Genomic DNA, 16,187 nt, shown 5'->3' with positions numbered 1-16,187 from the left:
TGTGGCCCGGAATTTTCTGCCTGTTGACATTAGGGAGGAATCTTCAGTAGACATCTGTTGAAAACTTATTCCATCAAAGGAGGAGTAGCAAGTTAAACTGCTTGAATATATGGAACTAGCGAATGTGATGGAAAAGATCAGGGATCGATCTACCCTAAAGTTTAAAAAGGAATGGGAGATTTATAGGCAATATTTAAAAGAACATTGTCCCCATATTAAAACTTTAGAAGGCTTTGAATAACTCTCGGAATTGCAAAACGCATAAAGAACACAAATAAGATATAATACAGGCTAAGTTTATTGAAAAATAGAGGCAAGTAACAAGGAAATGAAGAACCCACACCAAGGAGGTCGGAAGTTGATGGCTGAAGTACTTTTGTGTTTTCGCGTTGTAACTGTGTTTCTTTTTTTTCTTTTGTGAGCTATGTGTTGTTGTTTTTTCTTTGTGTGTCTGTGTCGTTTATAAACCAATAAAGATTGAATTAAAAAAGAAAACTTATCTGTTACAGCAGGCCTATCCAAATACATGATTTAGTTACTGATAATGTTAAGTTGCTTTAAGACTTTATTTTGGTATAAAGCAACTAAGAATTTTTGTTTTTAATGTTTTATAGTTTTTTTGATTGCTTTAAAAGGCTTTTAATTGTTTTTAATGTTTTAAAAAATATATTTAACTGTATTTTTTTCATTTATGTGCTTGCCTCCAAGATGTACATGTAAATAAAAATAATAATAATATTGTCACTGATGAAAAATTAAAGGGCCCATATTTTGTAAAAAACAAAACAAAAACAAAAACCTGCAGAGGCTCAAGGTAATGATCTATTTTAAAAATTAGCTTCTGTGTAATGATACCTTGAGATGGGAAAGAAATAATAAGCATCATATCCAAACTATTGACCAGGTCAGAGATGGGGACCAAACTAGGAGGCTAAGCCTCTGCACAGGGTGGACTGAGGGGCATACCTTCACTGATATTAGAGTTGGCTTATTAGCACCAGAGTAATCACATTAAAAAGGGGACACAGGTGGCGCTGTGGGTTAAACCACTGAGCCTACGGCTTGCCGATCAGAAGGTCAGCGGTTCGAATCCCCACGACGGGGTGAGCTCCTATTACTCGGTCCCAGCTCCTGCCCACCCAGCAGTTCGTAAGCACATCAAAGTGCAAGTAGATAAATAGGTACCACTACAGCGGGAAGGTAAACGGTGTTTCCGTGCGCTGCTCTGGTTCGCCAGAAGCGGCTTTGTCATGCTGGCCACATGACCTGGAAGCTGTACGCCAGCTCCCTTGGCCAATTAAGTGAGATGAGTGCCGCAACCCCAGAGTTGGTCACGACTGGACCTAATGGTCACGGGTCCCTTTACCTTTAATCACATTAAAGGAAAAAAGAAAGATTTCCTATCCTGGGTGGGCCACAGAAACCCAAGGCATTTGTATTTGTAGTTTCACAACACCCTGAGCTGCCAAAAAGCTGTCCTTGAATTCAGTTGCACAGAGGTCAGAATGCCCCATTCTACCCAAGGACAATAGCATACTCTGTATGTAGCAAGAACTTGGAGATATTTTAAGAGAAATGTTTGGCTGTAGGCAGTAACCCTATCCCAGCTAGTATTAGAATCTCATCAGGTTTTCTTGGCTGCGGAGGTAATTTTCTGACTTGGTGAGTCAGTGCAACTGCTTTGCTAATTCTCTAGGTTCTTTGTCTTCTTAAATTGTATTTGGAGTCTGTGAAATCTGTGAAAATGCAAAGTTGGAATTTCAAATTCAACCTAGAAGTGGTGGATCAGGCCAGAGTCCAATCTAGTCCAGCATCCTGTTCTCGCAGTGACCAACCAGATGACCATGGGGCGCTCCAAAAGAGGACCTGAATGCAAGGGTGCTTTCCCCATTTGTGACTTCCCACAACTTCCCATTCTGCCTCTGACAGTGGAGGTGGAACGTAGCCATCATGACTAGCAGCTGGCTAGTATTAGGCTAGCTTCACTCAAGATGAAGATGAAGGCCATTCATCAATAGGGTTCATCAAACGTTATCCTGGGTTAAGGTTACTAGATTTTTTTCAAAGAATTCGGGGACACTTTTTTTTGAAAAGAGAGAAGAAAAAAATATATCAATAAAATAAGAAGTAATATCTTCTCTTCTGTGGTCTCCTCTGTTGCACGGCCTTTCTCTGGGTCCCAGCCTGCCCTCTTACAGTCATAGCTGTCAAGTTCTCCCTCTTTTTAAGGGAAATTCCCTTATGATGAATAGGCTTCCTTGTGAGAAAAGGGAAAACTTGACAGCTATGCTTAGAGTGCTAGCCACCGTGGAGTAGGCTCAGGCCGGGCCTGGGCTTGGCCATGTGTCCTACCTCTCCTCAGCAGCAGCAGTGCAGCAAGGTCGAGGCTCCCTTCTTTTTTCTCCATCCTCTTTTTCTCCCTTCTCCTTCTCCTCTCCTTCTTCTCTCTGCATCAGTTCCGCGGGTTTTACTGGCCCCAGAGTGCCACTGGGCAGTCAGCCGGGTGGCCAGGTGCTCTCGCTCCTGGCTCTATTTGAGTCATGGGGGTTGGTGGTCAGCGTTTCCCCCAGTTGACACGCCAGGCGTCCCTGGTTCCCCCTCAGCAGTGGCAGCAGAAGCGGCAGTCTCAGCAGCCCGGAGCCAGCCTGGTAGCGCAGTTGGCTCTGGCCAGCTTCTGGACCTGCTGGCTGCCATGGCACCCGCCATTTTGCCTCACCAGAAGTCCCCATATCATGCAACATTCATTCCCTACTAATAAATCTACAACACTTAAAATATAAATCCAGGGACATTAAATGAAATCCGGGGACATTCCGGGGATGGATTTTGTCCGGGGACAGATTTGTAAATCCGGGGACAGTCCCCGGGAAATGGGGACGTCTGGTAACCATATCCTAGGTCCCATGTGGATGTTGACTTTTTAAAATCATGGCAATCCTTTGGCCTATATATATGTTGTTTGGAATTGAGTTGTGTGAGCACAACAAACAACTCTTGGTTGGTGACGCTGCCATTAATGACAAATGTCACAACCCCTCCCTGTGTCATGTTGTGATATGAGATGTTGCGGAAGTTCTCCAGCTATGGGATTTGCAAAACCTGCTTCAAGTGACAGGGGAGCTCTGCAAGCCCTTAAATTCTTTTCCAGCTCAAATTAACATCTGAACTGGAGAAAAAAAAGGATCACAAGGGTCATCCAGTTCAGCCCCTTGCAATGCAGGAATATTTTGCCCAAATGGAGCTCAAACTCACAACCCTGAGATTAAGAGTCCTCACATTGTGCTGTCTGGTCTCCCAGAGACAACTGGTTGCTCACTGTGGGAAATGGGACATTGGTCTAGAGGTCTTTGATTTTATCCAGCAGGACTCTTCTTGTGTTCTTTGATATTCAGAAAGCCAGGCTTCAATGGAATCTTATTGTCTGTGGTCTCAGGCCAAATGTCATGGGTATTGCAGAAGCTTCTCTTGCAGCACAAGATCTCTGTTTTACGGAAGTGGAGGACGTTAAAAATTGTATAGCAGGTGGAACCGCAGCCTCGCTGAATCTTCACAATCACCGGGCCTAAGAAAGGAGGCAGAGAGAGAAGCAGTTGTGAGGCATGCAAAGTCACTGAGCCCTCAAGTGGGAGAGGCTGGCAGTGCACACTTCTTGGAAGAGATGCACTGCTATGAAGGCACCTGGTGTTGCATGCTGGGGGTGGAGCTGCAACATTTGGTTAATGGTCACTGTTACTGTCAGGGGACCACCAGGTGTTAGCGGAGAGTCCCGGAAGTGGGGGCCAAAGGCTCTTGTGGAGCCGTCTGCTGAAGATCTTGCTGAACCTCAGGAAGCGGTGCAGACCCTCGAGGATGCTGAGGAGGCAAGGTCCTCAGAGGGAAGCGTGGGGGGGTCGGGTCGGAAAGCCCAGGAAGGAGAGGTGCCAGAGGAGATAGCACCAGCCCCCCCGCTGGGCAGTTTCAGTGGGGAGGGTTCTCCAGCAGCCCCATCACCCCAACAACGGAGGGGTGAAAAGAGGTGGGCAGAGAGGAGGAGATTCCGAACGCCCAGTGTGTTCTGTTGGAGGAGGTCACGAAGGGCGGTGCTTCCAGATTCTGACTCGGGATATATCCATCATGCTTTTTGTTGCTCTATCTTGTACATAAATAAATCTCTGTAAAAACCAGCCACAGAGTTTGGAGCGGATTACTCGTGAGGAAGCCCCAACACCATTAAAGTTACTTTCCCCAAATTATGAGGCTTGGGACATGTGTGCCTCCTTACCAGCCACCTTCTGTAAGAAAGAGCTTTATGTCACCCTGAGCAGAAGTCTCAATGGGATGACAGTGTATTTATTTTTGGTGGATTCCAAAATAAATTTGAAATGATTCTTTGGGGAGATCTGTACTTGAGCCAATTCTGCTTAGCAATGGGAATTCTCCCCAGCAACAGGTTTCTTTATCTGGGCATGTCTGGGGGAGGAGAGATTCAGTGTCTGCCAGTGTCTGTGAGTCTGTGAGCTTGTCTCTCTGGCTGGATGGCTGCAGGGAGCAGAAAGGATCGAAACCTCTGTATATACCAGTAGTTCTGTTTTATTTTATGCCTCCTTCAAGACAAATGGTACCTCCCACCTCGATGGAATCATTAATCACTCGCTGGACCCACCCAGTCAACCTGCTATGTCTACTTCAAAGAAGCTCAAATGGGCAAGGGTCAAGGTGATCAGCCTTCTTCTTCAAGCAGCTTGTCCACAACAGTATAAACTGACCCAGCATAGATGGAACAGACTTTGCTCTAGACACCTACACCAGACTTGCTCTAACTATGGCATCTAACACTGTCCAAATCTGAGTGATTTTGTCCCCAAAGAGCCTCGCAAAGGGGTTACAGCAGGACTCCTAGAGTGTCAGAGGAACCTTCTCTTGGCCAGCTGAGAAAAGCCCCTTCACCACTCAGAAAAGCTCTGTTGGACATCTACTTGCAGACGCAATGGTAGCAGAGAAGTAAGCTTTCTTCTCCTTTGCCACTTCCACCACCATGTGGTAGGCACAGTGGTGCCGCCTCGGTCAGGTTTGGACCTAGTCTTGCACCATCTACCCTCTAACCTCCAATCCCCTTGCTTCGTTGCATGCAGGTCACTAGAATACCAAGGTGATCTACTTGTTCCACAGTGACAGCAAAGCTGCTCAGGGGCGATCGAGTCAGGGTCTCTTGGCATCTCACCATCCCATAGTGAGGCAACAGCCTCAGCTGGAGTGCCAGCCATGCCAGCCAGGAAATCCCTCAGAGGAATCCATTCAGGAATCCATCAGATTCCATCAGTCTCTGAGGATGGACCAACTCAATGGGTCCCCCATTCTTGCCGACTGCTGTAGCTACATTCACTCCATCCATCCATCCATGATAATGGACTCATAACGAGCCTCCCAATCAAAAGAGTATTACCAGTCTGTATGCCCCACCACATGTGCTGGATAATTGAGGTACTGAGACAGCCCTCTGGGGGCTACCAAGTCCTGAGCCAGTTCATCTGAGGCAGCCTCGGCTTGGATTCTGAGGCCCCCCAACAACACGTGTGAGGGTTCTCCAACGCCATATTTGAGACTACCTCAGCCAACTTGGTCAGGTAGGTTACATAGGAGCAGGGCAGGTCATACACTAACAGCATCCTTATTCTGTCTCTCTAGCCCAGCACCACAAACAATCCCCCAAACCCAGACATGAGTAGATTGATCCCCTGATGAGAAAGATGGATTTTTTTATGGAGAACTGCAACTCCCTCTCCCCACCCCTCTAACCTGGAAGGGTGCTGCATATCTGTGTGAACATGTGTCTACTAGTGCAAAGTGTACATATATTGGTGAAAATAAAATACATTCTATTAGGGGAAATTGCTTTGCAAAAAGAGTGTATATTCACCAGAACTGTATGCAAAAATGTGAATATTATTGGAAATTTGTACTATTTTTTAAATGGGGATTTAAAAGAATTCAGAAATTGATGGGGAAATGTTAAGAAGTCAAATACAGAAAAATATTCCACTAACCTACTCAGAGTAGACCCATTGAAACGAATGGCCCCAAGGTGGCCATGTCTCTTAACTTCAGTGGGTCTGCTCTGAAAAGGACCAGCACGGGGATGCAACCCTAAAACTGGGGAAATGAGAAACTGCAGTTGATAGATTCACCCCTCCTTAGTATCAGCATAAAACTCTTTTCTGATCAGCATTAGAGCGGCCAACTGTTAATAAAGCCACATGCATGGTGAGTCTGCCATGGAACCTCCAGCCTCACCTCTTAAGGCTCACCTCGAGAAATTCTCCGAGTGTAGCAGTATTCTGCAACGCCCCCAGAACAAATGTATGTTTTATGGGAACAGGTATTGTCTTTCTTCACGTTGTCACAGACATGGCAGTGGATAGCTCCATCTGTGTAAAGCAGCAGAGGGTTAAAGATGGTCACTTAGAATGGAGAAGCGACAAGGATTCTGCAGAAAATAGAAAGCATCTCCTTAAGGACTCATCTATGTCATGCCAGGGGATGTGCATCAGATGCAGTTTCCAAGACTGAGCTGAAACCTCATATTGACTGAAGTCCTATGCACACTTATTGTGTCTGCAGACTGTCACTATTTTGTGGGAGGGATACGAAGGTCCTTCCTTTGTCTTCTGGAACTAACCATTACACATTTCTTCAAGATGCTTTCTATCCTCAGCCTGCCATTGTACCAACCGAAAAGCTTCTTGAGCAGCAGCAGCAAGCAGGAGGAGGAGGACTTTGGGTTTTCTGTTGGCAATTTACCTGGTTCAAAGCAAAGCAGAAAAGAGAGCCCCAGAATCATAGACCTGTATGCCTTTGTGCTCATCCTGAAAAGTTAGGTTGGAGAAGGAAAGCAATCTGATGGCTACAGGCAACAAATGAATCGCTGAGCACCTCCTACGCTAGAGGATGGGAAAGGTAGGCAGGCAGGATTTATTCCCGGGCCACGGTTGGGAGTTTGATTGAAATCTTATTGAAGATAGAAGAGATAGGCACCTTCATGCATTTGGCAGATCTAGCAAACACCTGGGGGAGAAATAAAATGTGTGGGTCCCTCTGCGAATGTTCAACCTTTTGAAGGGTGAACAACGTGATCTATTTATTCATTATCTAAGAATTACATTTTCTGTTTCTTCCTCTGCCAGTTTGGATTACAAGTGATATTATTATCTTTCCATATGAACCTACCTGGACCCTGAGATCATCTTCTGAGGCCCTCCTTTGTGTGCCTCCTACTTGAGAGGTCCAGAGGGTGGCAACACAAAAACGGGGCTTCTCTGCAGTGGCTCCCCGTCTGTGGAATGTTCTCCCCAGGAAAGTTTGCCTGCCGCTGTCATTATACACCTTTAGGCACCAGGCAAAAATGTTCCTTTTTAACCAGGCCTTTGGTTGATCCAATTTGCATCCTATGCCCTTTTAAAATGGGGGGGGGGGGTTGGGGGGTTATTAGGTTGTTGTTTTTATTCTGATTATATAAATTGTGGTTTTATATTTTGATTTTGTTCTGTGAACTGCCCTGAGACCTCCGGGTATAGGGCCGTAAAGAAATAATAATAATAATAATAATAATAATAATAATAATAATAATAAACAAAGTACCGGAAGCAAAAAGATCCCCTGCAATGAAGGGAGAAAGACCACCAGTTATGCAACATTTTTGGACTGAAAACAACAACAGTGAATTGGCATTCACTGGATTGATTTCTGTTCCGGACTTGAGAGAGAGAGAAAATGAACATTGGCAATTTGGACTTCTGTTTGTTGTTGTTGTTTTCGCTGGAATTCTCGGGCATCCATACAACAGTTGGTTGCAATACAATGCAGTACCTTGAGATGAGCTCTGTGGGATTTAATTCTGAATGAACATTGACAGAATCAAGCCGTGAGTCGTATATGCTGAACACAAACAGACGCCTCTCCAAATCCCAGTTGATAGGTACAATGGACAGAGAAATGCTTATTATTGTTACAACCCACTAACTAAACTTCGCAGAGACATTTTATTATATATATATATATATATATATATATATATATATATATATATATTCTGCTCATGCAGATTTGTTTATTATATTATTTATATACATTTATATACCCCCTGTCATCATAAGATCTTGGATCTTATAACAGATGAATAGATCTACTTCAAAGGCAAAACATGCATTGATTGCTACAATGCACACCAAATTATTGTATAATTGTAAAAAAAAAATTGCATAATGTCAGAAGGATGTATGAGGTGCATGGTTGTAACAGGGCATAGCTGTGACTACCCCACTTCAGCACTTCTGAACATAGCTGCCAAGTTATCCCTTATGCTGAATAGGCTTCCTCGCGAGAAAAGGGAAAACTTGGCAGCTATGCTTCTGAATTTGCCACTACAGCACCATTGTCAAGGGGAGAAGAACTGTGAATCACATGAATTTTGAGATTCAGGCAGGATAAGGCTCAGGATAAGATTTCGCATCCCCACCATCTCCACTTTCTCCCTTGATGAAATGGCTGTTTTACTGCAGCTCAGCTTTTGTATTTCTTGGCAATGTTTTTTCCTTATCTAGTAAGTTCATTTAGTAGACTCAGTAATGCTTGATCTTAACAAAATCCTACCACTTTTGCATTTATCTGTATTACAGCTGTTTTAGAATTTATCTGGATTACAGCTACTTTTATTCCTGCATTTTAGGGGGTTGTAGAAGACCCTTGGGGTCCCTTCCAACTCTACAATTCTATGATTTTAAGGGGGGATAGGTTCTAGTGATCTGGGATTCTTCTGGTTTTAGAAATCACAGCATGCTGCTTATAAGTGACTATTTCACCACCATTATTCCTGCCAAGGGCATGTGATATGAGGGCCCTTGTGTTTCAGGAATGAATTTGCACCTTGGTATTTTAATAGATTACTGCTTAAGATCCAATATATAAACCCACCTCCATTCATCCTACATGGTCCAGTTTATAACCTTGACCACGAATAGCACTTCATTCTCTGGCTGACTTTTAGATTCTCTGTTATTGCTGCAACTTCGTCTCACATTTTGAATCAGTGGAATGAAGATGTTGTACAAGATGCCAGCTGTCAGTTTCTTAGTTGCTCTCTGCTTGGAGACCGTTGGTAAGTCTTTGTCTGCTCAGTCCGAGTGAGGTATCATTGCCACCAAAGCCACAAGGCTGTGCAAAGCTTTTTGAGAATAAGTCTCAATGAGTTCAGTAGGTCTTAGGTCTGAGTAAGCATGGACAGGGTCAAGCTGTGAATCTTTCACAAAGATCTTTCAGTGAAAATTGAAGTCATAAGCTATGGGAACATTTTTCAGAGTGATCATGGTTGCTTCTTTTGAACCCAGCTTTGCAACTTGCCATATGCACATATGCAGGCAAGCAGATAGGCAGGAATGCAAAGTCCAATTCACCATATACTCAGAAATGAAGCGGGGAAATGTTTTGAAAACAAAAGGTCACTTGCAACACACACACACGAGAGAGAGAGAGAGAGAGAGAGAGAGAGAGAGAGAGAGAGAGAGAGAGAGAGAGAGAGAGAGAGAGAGAGACTATAAACCAAAACCAAAAATCCAATATATGCCACATTGTATCCATAACAAACAGATTCTTGTTTGCAAAGGTATTCACCTCTCCCCCTTTCTTCCTGTGCCAGTTCTAAAGGTCATAGCCCTTTGTTTTAGAATTCCAATGTAAAGGCATTATTTCCACCCTCGATAGGAAAAGCTATGTTTGTGCTAGCTGTTTTGTAACAGCAAGGAGCACAATTCATGTTTTCTCTTGCACCTGGCATTGAAATGCAGGCAGTTCTGCACAGCTTCTCCTGCCTGCTTGCAATTCCCAACTAGCCAGGTTTAGAGCAGCCACTTTCAAAGCCAATTCCCCGGCAGGTCTGTGACATCAGGTGCAGGTCAGGTAGCAATGTGACTGCCAATGAGCAATGCAGGGGGGCTTGAAGCATGCTCCTGATTGTGCACTGGCAACCAGATGCTTGGCACTGGCTTTCAGAATGAAAGGATCAGCTGCAATACTGATCCCAGCAGACTAACCCCACCCCTGTCTTAGTACTAGATGAGCAAGAGGCTAGGCCTAATCAGGCTAGGTTTTCCCCCTCACTGTGGTGTTCAGTGAACTTGTCCCACAGCAGTGGATGAAGGGACTCTGTGTTAAGAGCTTCAGCATGTGAGGGAAGACTCGGGTCTATTCAGGGTCCCCTCTCTTGTAGGAGAACTCTAGTTGTGTGTACATGTATTGGTCACACCCAGGGCTTTTTTTTCCCCCAGCCGGAACTTTCAGGGGGACACCATTGCCACTCTAAGAGAATGAGGGCGGTGTTTCAGGGTGAGTTCCGGCACCTCTTTTTCTAGAAAAATAGCACTGATCACATCACATGCTGCCTGAACAGGTGGTTGGTGGGATCACATCGTTAAATCAGTGTATTGAATTTCCTCTCCTCAGAGGTACAAGAGGATACAAGAGATCTCAGGTGTCATGGCTGTGAAGATGTACAACCAAACAATGAATGTGCAAAACACGTATTCACCTGTATTACTGAAGTAACTGCATATTGTTACAACAGAATGGTGAGCTATGGTGAGTCTTAAAGGGGAAATGGGGAGGGGGTGTCACTTACAGTAATTTCTACTTTACATGAGAGTTACTAAGCCAGGGATAGGGAGTTGGATTTGACTGGCAAGCCAGATTAATACCTCCCTCAGCCATTGCAGTCCAGGTTTTGACAGGTTAACAGAGTTATCCTACTTTCAATCACCTGATGCCCAGTGAAGGCTGGCCTATGAGGGCCAAGGAGGCACTGCCCCACCAAACTCAGTCTGCCCTCAGCCAGCCCTCACTTGCCTTGCCTTCTTAATTACAACCAGTCCAGAGGGTGAAACTGGGTATCAGCTTCCTCCTCCTGAATCTCAATGAGGAGGAGGATGGGGGGGGAGGGGGACACTTGAATTTTCTCTCTTCCATGAACTCTGGTTTCACTTACTATCAGAGCTCCCTTCTCCCTGCCCCACCAGCCCCAAAGACCACCAACCACCACAAACCAGAAGAAAAGGGAAAGGCACAGATAGCTCTATAACCGTGAGCCATGTCTTTATTTGATATCAACAGACTGGGATCTGTAACCATCCCACATTGCAGAAACTAAAGAGCTTGGTCTGCCTTTGGCTCTGTGTTCACCTACTGCTGGCCTGCCTGCTTTCAATGGGCACTAGCCGCTAATGCTGATGTCACAATGACATCAGGTGAGCTTTTTTTTTGCCCACAGGGGTCTTACAAAGATAGTGCTTTGCATGGGGCTCCTAAAGACCCAACAATCAGCTGGCAGCCGAATCTCACCAAGCCTCTTTCAAAGCATTGTTGGAACTTCAGAAGCCCCTTTCAAAGTGCTATCTTGTGGAGCACTTTGCTGTGGATTCACCCTTGCTGAACGCCATATGTGCCGAGTTAATCCTGTTATGGAATGCCCGCACTGCAACTTTGAGGCCAAAGTAGATGTGTGACAGCAGCAAACCTGTGTACCCTAATCAGGTGGCTCCTGAATTCCTGTAAAGGGGGATTCAGAGTGAGTTAATGCAATTGGAGAAGTGTTTGTTTTTGAACCTCCTCAAATGTTAGTGGTAGCAGTTGTACTTAGGAAAACATAACTACATTTTTGCATGCCTGTCCAAATACTGTAGAGTTTTCTCACATTCAGGAATGTTTGAAATATTTCCACCACAAATTCAATGCCACCCAAGGCTGACTCTTCTCTCTTTTTGTCTCTTTTCTTGGGCACAGATGATCATACACTGTTTGTGGACCGAGGCTGCGTTGGTAACTGTATTCATGTACTACGAGATGAGCACTATAGGAATCTTACCTGGTGCTGTCGAAAAAATTACTGCAATACGGACAATATCTGGCCCCATGATGTCCCATCAGAGCTAATAATAACATAATAGCATAACAACAGTTTGAGATGGGGATTCTGGGGGCTTGTGTAGCAATGTGCCCGTTCTCTCCCCTACTCCCAGTCACACCTCCCAATCACAACCCGTCTTGTGGCTTTATTGCTTGCATTGCTTTGTCAACGGAATTACATGTTACATTTATGCCATTTTTAATCCATGTTACTTTGTAAATGCTATATAATGTTTCCCTTTATGTCACTACATCATTCTTCAAAGTTCATAATATTTTCTTCATCCATTTTCAGTGTGTATCAATAAGCTAATGAATTCATTTCTACTGCAGCCTGATTAATGCATATAATTTCACAATGGTTTAGATACCACTTGATTGTAATAAAATATCAAAGCAGTTGGTCTTGATCAATAGTTATGCTATACCCCCTGACTCACTGGGTTTCTAAAGTGCAATTTGCAAGACAGATTACATCACCAACATCATCGTTAGGTAAACCCACCAGAGTAGGAGAGGCCCACAAGGACACTTTGCCAAGGGTCTCCTAAAACCAGGAGATGCCCCTGATTGGCAATGACAGTCACAAAAAGATATTGAACTAGGGACTAGTCCCACACCAAAATCAAATGTTTGGCCAACCTCCTGTTACAGACCTTGAGTGATGGAAGAGCATCATGGGACAACCTGACATAGCATTTCACCAGCTTGATTCTTAGGATGTTCCTCCCAGCATGGGACCTAAACCTTATTGTTTTCTTTGTGTTTGGTCAGAGCTCACTGCTACTGCTTGCTGTCTATACAGCAGCCAGGTGGAAGTCACTCATCATGTACCTGACACATGGTAGCTACTTTGAAATACTAGGAACAATCCACTCATTTATCACTTCAGAAATTCCCTTGTTTGTAGGTACAAAAGCTATGTTTATAGGTCACGCCTATTTGTGTTTTCAGGTCATCAGTCTCTTTGCCATACATCTCAGGACAAAATAAGATGTCATGAGAGAAGGGAAAGGGGGTTTCCAACCATACATTCCTCTTGTCACCTTAGCATGGAGACTGGGAACGGGGATGTGTCTGTGTGGAAGAGAACTGGAAAGCAGGTTTAACCTTTTCCTCACACTCAGATTCTCCACTGAAAATGCTGCAAGATTACGGAGGGAAGATCATTTTATTTGGTTCACATTTTAACGCAAACTAGCCTACATTATACCTTCCACAGCGGGTGGCGCTGCAGTCTAAACCACGAAAACTCTTGGGATTGCTGATTGGAAGGTCGGTGGTTTGAATCCATGCGATGGGGTGAGCTTTGTTCCAGCTCCTGCAAACCCAGCAGTTTAAAAGCATACCAGTGCGAGTAGATAAATAGGTATGCTGTGGCGGGAAGGTAAATGGCATTTCCGCGTGCTCTGGCTTTCGTCACAGTGTCCCATTGCACCAGAAGCGTTTTAGTCATGCTGCCACATGAGCCAGAAAGGTTTCTGCGGACAAACGTCGGCTCCCTCGGCCTGAAAGCAAGATGAGCGCCACACCCCATGGATGCCTTTGACTGGGTCCTTTACCTTTACCTTTTTACCTTATACCTTCCACACTAATGCACAGTTGAAGACAAAGTTATCCTTTGGATTTCATACTTCTCTGAGTTGGCTACTTCCAGGTGCTACAGATTTTCCAACCTGTTTTTAAATGTACATGAAAAACATACCAGTCATGGCACCACAGCTTCTCTGGGTGTGGGAGTCTGAGGGGAAGGGAAAAGGTAAAGGGACCCCTGACCATTAGGTCCAGTCGTGACCGACTCTGGGGTTGCACACTCATCTCGTATTATTGGCCGAGGGAGCCGGCGTACAGCTTCCTGGCCATGTGGCAAGCATGACTAAGCTGCTTCTGGTGAACCAGAGCAGTGCACGGAAATGCCGTTTACCTTCCCGCTTGGAGTGGTACCTATTTATCTACTTGCACTTTGACGTGCTTTCGAACTGCTAGTTTGGCAGGAGCTGGGACTGAGCAACGGGAGCTCACCCCGTCACGGGGATTCGAACCACCAACCTTCTGATCAGCAAGCTCTAGGCTCTGTGGTTTAACCCACAGTGCCACCCACGTCCTGGATGAGGGGAAGGGAGACTTGGCTAAAACAGGGTGTTCTCTCTGCTTGCTTGCCCACCCTTCCCATTAGTCTCTTTCTGCCACCAGGTGAAAAAGTTTATTTCCTACAGGATGTCGTTTACCAATCACCCTTAAAACCAGAGCTCCCCCCCCCCCCAGGTGGGCCCCATTGCCATTATGAGAGAACAAGGGAGGTGTTCATGGTGAGTTCCGGCACCTCTTGTTCTAGAAAAATAGCACTGCTTAAAACCTCCTTTCTCCTCCTCCTTATTTCTCCTCCAGAACCCTGAAGATGGCCTAGACTTTGACTCTTGGGCATGGAGTGAAATATTAATGGAGATTGTAAGCCATTAATGAAACAAAATCAACATTTTACTAATGGGATAAAAAAAGTTGTTCTTAGAGACAAAAAGGTTTAAACATAAGACAAATTGCAATGTATACAAGCAATTTCTCCTAATGGAGCAAAAGTACAGCCAAACAAACATAGATGTAAACATAATCCAGTTTTCCCTATCTAGCCACAGTTCCTAAAGCTAAAGACCTATATCAGATTTGATCTTTCTTATGCACTCCAGCTTGGCACATATCTCAGGATCCCTTTGTATCCTGCGATCACACCTTGATCTACACATCCCGTCACATCTCCTAATATTTTGGTATTTTTACTAATATATTCGTTTTTATGCACTCTTTCCCCTTAAACGTGCATTTTATAAACAGTGGTGGGAGAGCTGCATTGCAAACTTTGGACAAGGATAAATTTCAAAGAATGGCTACATCTCGGTTCTCTTATTGCTCCAAACTTGCTGGTTTGGGCTTTGAATGTGAACCTAACTGAATTTCTTTCCCATTCCCTAATGGTCGGTGATAAAAAACACACAGCCCTAACCTCAACCACATGAAGACAGTAAGATTATTTCAGGCATGACACTCACCCACACCATTTTTCTTCAGGTACACGGCAAGCCTGCCAAATCCGCATGAGTCTCTAACTGTTCTTCGCCCTCATAAAGCTCTTTTTTTAAAAAAAAGGAAACTCACCAGAGTCAAGGTTGTAAAATGAAGTCCTCCAGAACTTCCTTCCCATCACCCAGAGCAAAGAGGCTGCAATGTCTCACCGGTTGCTTTTATTTGACTTTGAGGTCCTCAGTTTCTGTTCCTTCCTTGGAAGAAAGAAATGAAAAGATGAGCAATGTTCTGGCCATAGGCTTCTTAGCCCTGCTCTACTTTCATGCTGGTAAGTCACAGAGGCAAGAAGACCAAAACGCTGTAAAAGGGACCTGCCTGGACAAAAGGCATTGGGGAGAGCTGAATTAACTCAGACCACCCAGTCTTGAGAACCCCAGTGGTTGCTGAAGCTGCTATAGCAGGCATCCCCAAACTTCGGCCCTTCAGATGTTTTGGACTACAATTCCCATCTTCCCCGACCAGTTGTGCTGTTAACTAGGGATCATGGGAGTTGTAGGCCAAAACATCTGGAGGGCCGCAGTTTGGGGATGCCTGAGCTATAGCTTACTGCTGTAGTGGAGAATAATAGTAATAAATGCATTTCAAATAATAGTGGAGAATCTCCTTTATCAGTGGAGACTCCCTGCACAATTTCTTACCCTTTGCCATATGCTCAGCCTTTCTAAGTGTGAAGGTGGTGGCTTGCATGGGGGAAAGGGGGGATGCTTCTTTTAAGATGGTATGCCTACCATCAAAGATAAACACCCACTCTCTATTACACAGGGGTCTGAAAACCTTAAAGCCCTGGCTGCATTTGAACACACTTTTCATAAGTGCCACCTTCATTTGGATACCTAACTGGACTTTTGGATGGCCTATATCAGGGGTGGCCAACTCCCAAGAGACTGCGATTTACTTTCAAAATTAAAATCTGGCAGGGATCTACCCCTGTTTTTTAGGGGTTCAGGCCAATGTTGTTGACCAATTTCTTTGGGGGTGGAAAAGAAGCAGCCACTAACCTTACGATTGCTGGCCAGATAACAGCCTCCGTTTCTAAGCTCCGGCTTCCCTTCTGCAACAATAGAGGCTGGCACAAGGAGAAGGGCCGGGGCCGGAAGGGGGCCAGCGATTGACCGCGATCTACAAAAACCTCGCAGGGATCGACCAGTAGATCGTGATTGATGTGTTGGAAATCCCTGGCCTAT

This window comes from Zootoca vivipara, chromosome 15, assembly GCF_963506605.1.
Source record: "Zootoca vivipara chromosome 15, rZooViv1.1, whole genome shotgun sequence".
Classification (NCBI taxonomy): Eukaryota; Metazoa; Chordata; class Lepidosauria; order Squamata; family Lacertidae; genus Zootoca; species Zootoca vivipara.
This window is presented reverse-complemented; position numbering follows the sequence as displayed.